The sequence below is a fragment of the Phocoena sinus genome, chromosome 2 (assembly GCF_008692025.1).
Source record: "Phocoena sinus isolate mPhoSin1 chromosome 2, mPhoSin1.pri, whole genome shotgun sequence".
Classification (NCBI taxonomy): domain Eukaryota; kingdom Metazoa; phylum Chordata; class Mammalia; order Artiodactyla; family Phocoenidae; genus Phocoena; species Phocoena sinus.
The window spans coordinates 177,615,263-177,625,631 of record NC_045764.1 but is presented as its reverse complement, the minus strand read 5'-3'; the positions used below and the strand labels follow the sequence as shown (position 1 = coordinate 177,625,631).

General features: G+C 54.9%; 1 long non-coding RNA gene across 4 annotated transcripts; it reads left to right on the top strand.

Moving 5' to 3' along the window:
• The first annotated feature begins 21 nt into the window (after positions 1 to 21).
• LOC116749173 lies at positions 22 to 8,723 on the top strand. 4 transcript variants are annotated; one of them, XR_004348527.1, is made up of 4 exons: positions 22 to 392; positions 967 to 1,038; positions 1,522 to 1,695; positions 7,490 to 8,723. It is a non-coding gene; the product is annotated as an uncharacterized LOC116749173 (long non-coding RNA). The 4 variants fall into 4 exon arrangements; XR_004348528.1 differs by lacking the exon at positions 7,490 to 8,723 and adding an exon at positions 2,729 to 2,778; XR_004348525.1 differs by having other exon boundaries at positions 23 to 392; positions 7,563 to 8,723.
• The last annotated feature ends 1,646 nt before the right edge of the window (positions 8,724 to 10,369 follow it).

Below are 10,369 nucleotides of genomic sequence, written 5' to 3'. Positions count from 1 at the left end.
TCGGCTCGGGGACCCGCCTCTGCGTGCCGGGCGCAACCCGGTGGCCGCGGCAGCCCCGCGTCTTGGCTCTGAGCCCGCGGTTAACGCTTAACCGAGCTCCGGGAGCCCGAAACTCGAACCGCACCCCTGGGCCCTAACCTTTGGCCCCGCCCGCCCAAGTGAGGGGTGGAGGGCGAAGGAGGTGTGGTGAGCCCCAGAGGCCCGCGCCCGCCCTCTCGTGCTCCACGCGCCCCAACCCCGGGATTTCGGCCGGGCTGGGTGAGGTGGGTCGTGGGCGTCGACGCAGTCCTACCCTCTGCTGACTGCGGGCCGGGCCCTGCCCGAGGGCGGGGCGTGGGTCCCGGAGTGAGTTCTCACGCGCTGCTCGCTCCGCGCTGAGCGCTACAATAGAGGTATCCGGTGTCCCGAGAGCGAGAGGGGGAAAGGGCTTAACGCTGCGGGCGGGGGCGCTGTGGGAGACGCCTAGGTGGGGGTTTGCCCTGCAGGCATTCCTGCTTTACGGGTGGGGACTGGCCTTGACCGAGGGAGGAGGTGCGCGGCGAAGCCAGGGAAGTCCTGGGAGCTGGGGTTGAGGAGGCGTGTGCCGGGGAGTCTGGGCTTTGTGGCCTGGGCGGCTGGCGCCTCTGAGCGTTCACGGGACCCCTGCCCTACACCGGGAGCACCGCCCCATGGTCACCAGCCCCCGACAGAGCCAGGCCTGGGGGTTGGAGTGCGGAGGGGGTCCAGCACCCTCGAGTACAGAGGGGAGCCCCATACCCACTACGCAGGTGGAAACCCACCTGCAGAGGGAAGAGCTATGAGGGTGCAGGGAGTGTGCCGGACGGTGGGCGGCGCCACCAGTGCGGGAGGCACCGGAAGAACCTGAGTTGGGAGCGCGGACTGCTAGGGTTTGGGGTGGGGGGGGAGGGGCAGGCCAGGGGAGGGACCTCTAGCCAGGTGATCAAGGAGCTTGGACTTCGTCCCAAGGACAACGTGGCGCCCAAGGAGCGTTTGCTGCTGGCTGAGACCTGCTCAGATGAGGCTTTCAGAGAGCTCCAGGTGCCAAAGGGCATGGAAGGAAGAAGAACAGGAGTGGGCGGTGGGGAATGGTCAGGCGTCCAAACCTAGTCCTGGAATGGAAGAGGTGGGGGCAGAGAAGTGGGCTGGGCCTTCCCGGTTTGTCCCCCAGACCCACCTTCCTCCCTCCCTGTGGCCTGCGCTCTGGGCCGCATCGGTGGCCCCATCCCCCACTCTCCCCTGGCTTCCGGGTGAGTTTGGAAGCCAGCCCAGAGGTTGGGGAATTTCCCCAGCTCCCTCCCGGCTGGGCACAGACCTCTCCTCTCCCTGAGGTCCTCTCCCTGAGGTCCTCTCCCTGAGGCCCCAGTCCCTACCCTGAGGCCCTTTCTACCCTCTTAGGGCTCTGAGGCCAGCCCCCACCCGGGTCTTCACCACCCTGTTGGTTTCGCCTACCCCTTGCCTGCACCTTGGTAAATGGACCTTTTATAAAAGTCCTTTTCTCTCTTTGCACCTTTCTCCTGCCAGGACGCTGACTTCCTCCAAGTTAAGGAAGAGAGAGGAGGCAAAGACGGCACCCAGTGGTCACCTGGACCCCCTACTGTCACTGGGAAACAGGTGAACAGGCCAGGAGAGCAGGTGTGCAGGGGTCAGCTGTTGAGATTTTGATGCGGAACGATGGAGAGACCTGGGGACACTCAGGTGAGCTGTTCGGGACAGAGCTAGGGGCAGCTGGAGGCCTCCTCAGGTGTGGGTGATACTTGGAGCCAGAGGGAGGGGGTAGAAAGAACAAGGTAGACTAGCCAGGAATCCACAGTGAGGACTGGAAAGGAAACCCAAGGAGGGGTGAGGCCACAGTCTCCCCAAGGTTGCATTGAATGCAACTTGTAAGAGTAGCTACAGGATGTTTTTTTTTTTTTAATAACTATGTGAACCTATCCTGAAATCCATGAGGAAAAGAAAGGTACAAGAATAATTAGCCTGCAAGCACCTGAACAGACATGTCTCCAAAGAAGATAACCAAGTGATCAACAAGCACATGGAAAGATGCTCAGCATCGTTAGTCACTAAAGAGATGCCGATCCAAACCGCAGCGAGGCGCCACTCCACACCTGTTAGCATGACTACTATCAAAAAAATAATAATAATCAGTGTTGGTGAGAATGTCTGTGGAGAACTGAACCCTATGCATCGTTGCGGGGAATGTAAAATGGTGCAGCCTCTATGGCAAACAGTACGGCAGTTCCTCAAAAAATTAAAAATAGAACTGCCATACAATCCAGCCATTCCACTTCTGAATATATGCCCAAAAGAATTGAAAGCAGGGACTCGAATAGATATTTGTACACCTGTGTTCATAGCAACGTTTTTTACGATAGCCAAAAGGCGGCTGCACCCCGAATGTCCTTCAGTGGATAAATGGATAAGCGAAATGTGGTCCATCCTTACAATGGAATATTATTCAGCCTTAAAAAGGAAAGAACATGGATGAGCCTTTAGGACATTGTGCCAAGTGAATTAAGCCAGTCTCAAAACAGCAAATTCTTTATGATTCCACTTCTACGAGGTCCCTAGAGTAATGCAATTCTTAGAGACAGAAAGGATGTTGGTTGCCAGGGGCTAGGGGATGGGGAGTGAGTGTTTAATGGAGACAGTTTCAGATTTAGGAAGATGAGAAAAAGTTCAGGGGGCTTCCCTGGTGGCGCGGTGGTTAAGAATCCGCCCGCCCATGCAGGGGACACGGGTTCGAGCCCTGGTCTGGGAAGATCCCACATGCCACGGAGCAGCTAAGCCCGTGCGCCACAACTACTGAGTCTGCTCTAGAGCCCATGAGCCACAACCACTGAGCCTGCGTGCCACAGCTACTGAAGCCCACGCGCCTAGAGCCCATGCTCCACAACAAGAGAAGCCTCTGCAGTAGGAAGCCCGCGCATGACAACAAAAAGTAGCCCCTGCTCGCCACAACTAGAGAAAGCCTGCACGCAGCAACAAAGAGCCAACGCAGGCATAAATAAATAAATAAATAAATTTATTAAAAAAAATAGTTCAGGAAGTGGATGGTGATGATGGTTGTATGATGACATGAATGTACTTAGTGCCACTGAACTGTACCTTTAAAAATGTTTGCAATGGTAAATTTTAGGACTTCCGTGGTGGCGCAGTGGTTGAGAATCCGTCCGCCAATTCAGGGGACACAGTTTCAAGCCCTGGTCCGGGAAGATCCCACATGTGCGGAGCAACTAAGCCCGCGTGCCACAACCACTGAAGCCCGCGTGCCACAACTGAAGACCACGTGCCTAGAGCCCGTGCTCCACAACAAGAGAAGCCACCACAATGAGAGAAGCCCACACACCACGACAAAGAGTAGCCCCCGCTCGCCACAACTAGAGAAAGCCTGCACGCAGCGACAAAGATCCAACGCAACCAAACATAAATAAATAAACATTAAAAAAAGAAAGCTCACATTTCTTGAAAAAAGGTAAATTTTATGTTTTTTATGTGTTTTACCACAATTTTATAGATTATTTTTATTTATTTATTTTTGGCTGCACTGGGCTTTCGTTTGCTGCACACGGGCTTCTCGTTGGCATGGCTTCTCTTGTTGCGGAGCATAGGATTTAGGCGTGCGGGCTTCAGTAGTTGCAGCTTGCGAGCTTAGTTGCTCTACGGCATGTGGGATCTTCCCGGACCAGGGATCGAACCCGTGTCCCCTGCATTGGCGGGCGGATCTTAACCACTGCACCACCACGGAAGTCCTAAAATTTACCATTGCAAACATTTTTAAAGGTACAGGGAAGTCCCCACAATTTTAAAAAGTAAAGAAAGAAACCAAAAACAAGAGCCTGGGCTTCCCTGGTGGCGCAGTGGTTGAGCGTCTGCCTGCCGATGCAGGGGGACGCGGGTTCGTGCCCTGGTCCAGGAAGATCCCACATGCCGCGGAGCGGCTGGGCCCGTGAGCCATGGCCGCTGAGCCTGCGCGTCTGGAGCCTGTGCTCCGCAACGGGAGAGGCCACAACAGTGAGAAGCCCGCGTATCACAAAAAACAAACAAACAAAAAAAAACCCCGAAACAGTAGCCTGTATAATTCTAAAAAAGAAGGCGCCAGTCCTGCCAGAGGGTAGAGTCTGTCACAGAACCGACCAGAACATTCTGTTATAGGTGGTTGACTGAACACACAGATCAGAGGTCCGTGTGATCATTTAGCATACGATTATTTGGCATTTAAAATCTGCGAGGAAAAGGGCGTTCTTTAATAAAGGGTGTTGGGACAGCTGAGCAGCCATCGGAAGGAAACATGACATCGGACTCCTATCTCACTCCAAAATAAATTCCACATGGACCAGAAATATAAATGCCAACAACAAACCCACAAAAGCATTTGAAGAAAACAGAGGAGACTGGAGACAGTTTAATAGTCTCACCATGAGGAAAGCTTTTCCCAGCGCGATAGAAGCAGAGGTCATAAAAAATTCTTTGATAAATTTAAGTAAATTACAAATTGCAACATTTTGCATAGATATGACCTTTTAAGTCCTAGGATGTGCTGCAAACTGGGAAAAGCTTGTTGCTAACTCATACCTCAACGGAAGGGCCAACTCCCCAGCAGAGCGGGCCTGTGAATTAGTAAGGATGGGGGCCGAGCGTCTCACTGGAAGTTGGGCAAGCAGCCCAGATGCATGCAGAAGGAAACCCACATGGCTGTTAGCTGAAAGATGCTTAACTTCACCCATGAGCAGAGAAATGCAAATGCACGTGACCTTCAAACTTTGGAGGTTTCAAAGAGGGACGGGACGGGAGTGGTGGGGAGACGGGAGCTAGGGTGTGAGTCTGAGGTTGGAGGTGGGGCAACAGTGCCCATCACCTTACAAGAGCCCTCGTCCAGCCAGCCTGTCTGCTTCCCAGGATCTGTCCTGCAGGAATACTCGCGCATGTGCACCAGGCCTAGTCGAGATTTTCATCGCTGCTTTGCACCTAAAGCAGAGCTGGAAACGGCTCGGCCTCGGTCCATCCAAGGGCACCACTGAGGGACGCCAGATGCCGAGCAGCCGTGGGCACCACTCGGTGGCTCCCTGGGGGGCACAGCACCAGCTCCTCAGTGTTCTCAGAGAACCCGCAGCCCCCTCTCCCTCCTCTGCACTGTCTGGTCGCGGGGTGGCCCCTGCACGCGGGAACTGGGGATGGGGAGACCTCATTTCCACCCTTGGCCCGAATTTTTTAAACGAGGAAGCTGTATTAACAATGGCAAGATTTGCTGTTTTCTGTAGGGAATAGTCAGGAGGGGGCAGGGTCCCCGTGCAGAAAGAGGCGAGGGAGCGGAGCGGCCAGCACATCCTGGGGACACGTGGCTCCAGGGCTGGGCGGGGCGCCGAGGTGGTGCCTGGGGCTTGAGGTAGAGCTGCAGACCCCCTGGGGGGTGGGAGTGGAGCCAGGGGATGCAGAGAAAAGATAAAAGCAGGCCTCCCATCCCCCTCCCATCCGGTCCCCAGCCCTAGGGCCTTGCTGCCCTTTGAAGCCACTGGACTCGGCGGCCTGGCCCACGTTCCTCTGGCCTCCTCCTCGCCAGGATTTCGCCGGGGTTCTCTGGTTGAACTCACATAACCTTAGCATCTGCCAGCCTAGCGGCCGTGTCCTCTGTGGTCGAGAACGTGGAACCCCGGCTGTCCCTTTGCCTTTGGATTTTTGCATTTAGTCCCTAGTTTCCCGTGCGTTTGCTGCTAGCGGGAGAAAGAAACCTCAGCGCTGACACAGGGGTGACGGGCCCAGCCCCTGCACCTTCCCAGAGTCAGGCGCAGGGCCCGTTCTTTCCATCCCGATTGTCTGTCCGGCCTTGCTGACCAGACACCAAGGTCAGCTGCAGCCAGGAGCTGGGCCTTCCTGAGGGGCCGGCTTCCCACTTGTGTGTCTGCTGCATGGCTGCCCAGGCCTGTTGGAGCTGCCCGGCCCAGGACACGACAGGGATCGCCTGCAGGCCTGGGCCCTGCCACAGCCGGGAGAGTCCTGTGGGGCTGGTCTGGGCCAGGCAGCTGGGGCAGGGTCCCGCTCAGAGCGGGGAGGCGGGTGGCCCGGCGGAGGCGGGAGGACCCCTGGCCACTGTCCCTGTCCTCTGGGCTCAGCCTCAGGGCTGAGGTGATTATCCTAATTATCCGCGAATGGCAGGGGGGCAGTCCTAAAGCCTGGGCCGCACTTGTCCATGTTTCATCATTCGGCCCAGCTGAGCCCCGCAGCTGAAGGGTCAGGCTCCAGGCCAGGGGATGGGGGGCCCAGGTCCTGCTGGGGCCTGGCATGGGAGCAGCGGGTGCTGGGCTGTGGCAGGACAGTCATTGGCCCCTGCATCCCTAAACCTGAGGGCAGGTGGGAGGGGCTGCCAGGCTGTGTCCCCATAGCCCCTGAGCATCCCTCTTGAAGGGCACAGTGTCGGCCTGCACCCCACGCAGAAGTCAGCCCTCAAGTGGAACCCAAGGGTGGGCAGGGCAGTGGCCACGCCCCACACACCCCGCCAGCTTCATGCCCCCATTCTCTCCCCCTCCTCCATGCATGCCCCCGACCCTAGGTATGCCCCTCCCCCCTTTGCTCCCCTCCCCCCATTCGTGCTTCCCTTGCCCCCTCCCCCATTCACGTCCTGGCCACGTTCTGTGAGCATTGGGCTCCTGTGCTGTGGGTGTCCTCTCTCGCGCCCTCAGGCTGGAGGGCAGAGTCCATCTCTGCTCCGGGTCCAGGTTCTTATACTCCCCCCCCCCCACACACCCCCATAACCCTGCAGCTCCCGTGACGGACAAGGCCGGTGAGGAAGGGCTGCAGGAGTCACCCCCTCCCGACTCGGGGTGACCCTTTCTCAGGGATCCCCCAGGGAACAAGGAACGTCTTTGCTCACGTCTGCAGCACCGCCTCAGCCTTCTTTCCACCACGGCAATCCTGAGGGCACCCACTCCAAAGCCTCCCGCCCTGTTCCTTCCAACAGAACCAGGTGCTTTCAGCCATCAGTGCAGCGCTCTTGATCTCAGGGAAGATGTGCCAGACGCAAAGCTGGGTGTGGGCACAGGCCCAGTTTTTGCCCAAGTGAGGTGACTTCTGCTGTCAGCCAGGGTGTGGAGAAGGGTGCTTCTGGGAATGCTGTTCCTCCCATTTAAGAGATGAGGTGAGGTAAGACCCTGCCATCTGCTCACTGCCTTTGCTGGCTGAGGTGTGATGCTTGGAGCTCCAGCAGCCATGATATGAGCAAGAGGAGAAGACCAGGACCTGGGCAGAAAAGCCAGTCCAGATCCCCGGCTTTGCTGCTGAACTGGACCCAGAATAAACACCACATTCTTAAGTTAAACAGACAACAAGCCGTCACTGTCTCTTAAGCTACTTTGGGTTGAATGCTGTGTTAATTGCAGCCCAGCCATCTATGTAGCATAACATGTTCAGATTGGCTTTCTCCAAACTGTTCTTGGAATATTAGTAATCACTATATCTATGAAAGAAAAGTCCATTTTGGTGATATTTATTTTTTTAGGTAAAAATGTGGTACCCATCCCCCCACCAAGCATGACCACCTGGAAACCACTGATGAGGTCCCTTCTCTCTAGGGATGGTGACATTGGAGATAGGCTCCATTAGCCCTCCTCCAGGATGAAGCATGTGCCAGAGACCTGGAGAACCCCGCTGGGGCTGAGCTTTTGAGAATCTGGGTATCGTCCTTTCCGTCAGCCCACACACCTCAGGGCCAGGAGCACATGCTAGGACGGAAGGCAAAGAGCACATCGACATCTGCAAGTTCCTCCAGAGCCTTTGACCTCGAACTTGGAGCATCACTGTTAGACGTTAGACATGAGTTAGATGTGAGCGGAGGCATTGTGAACATGGAGGGACGGTGGGCGGCATCCCTTCCCCTCCCTTCCTATTGCGACAGACTCGTTTGGCAGTTTTCTGTCAGATGTTAATTCTTGCAAATGCCCTGTGCCACCCACCGCTGGTGACAATGGTGACCACTGCCACTGTGGTAGCAGAGGTGACCCTCTCGAAGTTCTCCCAACGGGGTGGTGGTTGGCCAGGTGCTGCCGTCTTATCAGCCATCCTTCCCAGGGCTGAGACCTGCCCGTGGATCTCCAAGTGTTACCTCAGGAAGCAGCAGAAGAAATCAGGCTCCCGACAGGTCAGGACGCTTGAGAGGGCGGCACTTGGACAGCCTGGTGGCCTTCCTCGTGGCCACTTGGATTCTCCTCCTGCATCTGAAGTGCGACAGTGAAAACTGCCACTAGAACTCCAGGCACTGAGGGTCACTGGAGGAAGACAGTGGCTGGAGGTGAGGTCTCCCCGTTGGAAGGTGAACGGTGACATCCACGGGTGATTTGTTGAACAGCTAATAAGAGTGGATTCAGCGTACAACCCTCCAACGTGGTGCCACGTGCACATGCGTGTGGCAGCCTGCGGGGCTGCCGAGGTAACGCCATGGTCCCTCTGTAGTCAGTGAGACTGAATCTGGTCTTTAATGAATCGTGGCACAAAAAAATCTTCTGTGATAGCCCTAACCGAAGACCTCTTAATATATTGAAATGCCCCTTTTTATTAAGCAAAATGCCTTTTTATTTTGATGCACAGAATGGAATTTTTTGCTTCACGTCTCAGATTTACATTATTTTTTTTAACTCTCGACATTTACTTCCTTTGTGTATCTTAAATCACGTACATGTTGCTCTTTGTACAGTTGTAAGATTTTAATAAAAATCAGCATATTTTTTTGAACTGCATTACATCAGCATTTATAGACCTCGTTACACACAACCTACCTCGGAGTCCCACGTGCGCACTGGCCGGCGCCCGGCGTCTGCTCTGTCCCCTGGCAGCGCCCACGGCCCTGTCTGTTTGTTGCGCCCCAAACACATAACGCTGTGCAGACTCGTTTCTCCTAGTTCCATGGCTCAAACAGGAAAGTATTAAAACGCAGCAAGATCTTACGGTCTCAAACTGGACCCAAATCAAATAAGCAGAAACCAGAATTCTTCCAAGTAAAGATAGGTGGTTTCAGCCTCCCTGAGGCAGGAAAGTCCCAGGTATCAGAACGAGACTTTGCATGTGGCTAGCACGCTGCTTCCCTTTGTGGTACATGAGTGGCTTTCAGACTGTTCTGGAATGGGACTAGGGCTGAGTTAGGTGTAAGATTCCCATGCAGAAACCACTCGCCCGGGGAATCACACGGGCTTAAGTTTCTTGTGCCCTCTCAGGTGAAGTTTCGTGAGCAGGAAGAGGAAAGACAAATAAATACTCTATCTTGATACGTTTCGTTTCTTAATATGGTTCTTACTAAAATAAATGCAACTTGATTTCTCTTATCACTGTCATAAAATTTAAAACACACAGGGACTTCCCTGGCGGTCCAGTGGTTAAGACTCCGTGCTCTCAATGTTGGGGGCGGGGCATGGTTCGATCCCTGGTCGGGGAACTAAGATCCTGTATGCCACACGGCGCGGCCACACACACACACGCAATTTTGATAATTTCTTACGTCAAGTAAATCAAGTAGATTATTTTCACCACGTACCAAGCAAGTCCATAGCACTCATTATAGTTTATAAGACCACTTAATGTTTAATCGCGCTTCCAGATATGACAGATAGCAAACATCAGACAAAACCTTGTACCAAAAGCAACTCTAAAAGCCATATTTAAAAATACATAGCTGGGGGGACTTCCCTGGTGACGCAGTGGTTAAGAATCAGCCTGCCAATTCAGCGGACACGGGTTCGAGCCCCGGTCCGGGAAGATCCCACATGCCGCGGAGCAGCTAAGCCCGTGCGCCACAACTACTGAGCCCGTGCACCTAGAGCCCGTGCTCCTCAACAGAGAGAAGCCACCGCGATGAGAAGCCCGCACACCGCATCGAAGAGCAGCCCCCGCTCGCCACAACTAGAGAAAGCCCGCGCAGCAGAGGAGAGCCAACGCAGCCAAAAATAAATTAATTAATTAATTGATTTTTAAAAATACACAGCTGGGTACTTCCCTGGTGGTCCGGGGGTTAAGACTTCATGCTCCCAATGCAGGGGGACCGGGTTCGACCCCGGTCAGGGAACGAGATCCCGCATGCCGCAGTGAAGATCCCACATGCTGCAACTAAGAGCTGGCGCAGCCGAAATAAATAAATAAACATTAAAAAACAAACAAGCAAACAGCTGTTTGAAGGCATCGGCGAGCAACCGAGGGAGCCAGGACCTGAGGGGCTGGAGACCCTGACCAGAGGGAATCGCCTTGAGATGAGCTGTCGTTCTCGGCCACTTTCCTCCTTGGGGAAGCTTGCTGATTTGTGGATGATGCCGAGCCTGCAGGCCAAGGAGAATGTGGCAGCACAGCCACGGCCCGGGGAAGGGGCCTGGAACCACTGCGCAGGCGCTGGCGGGCA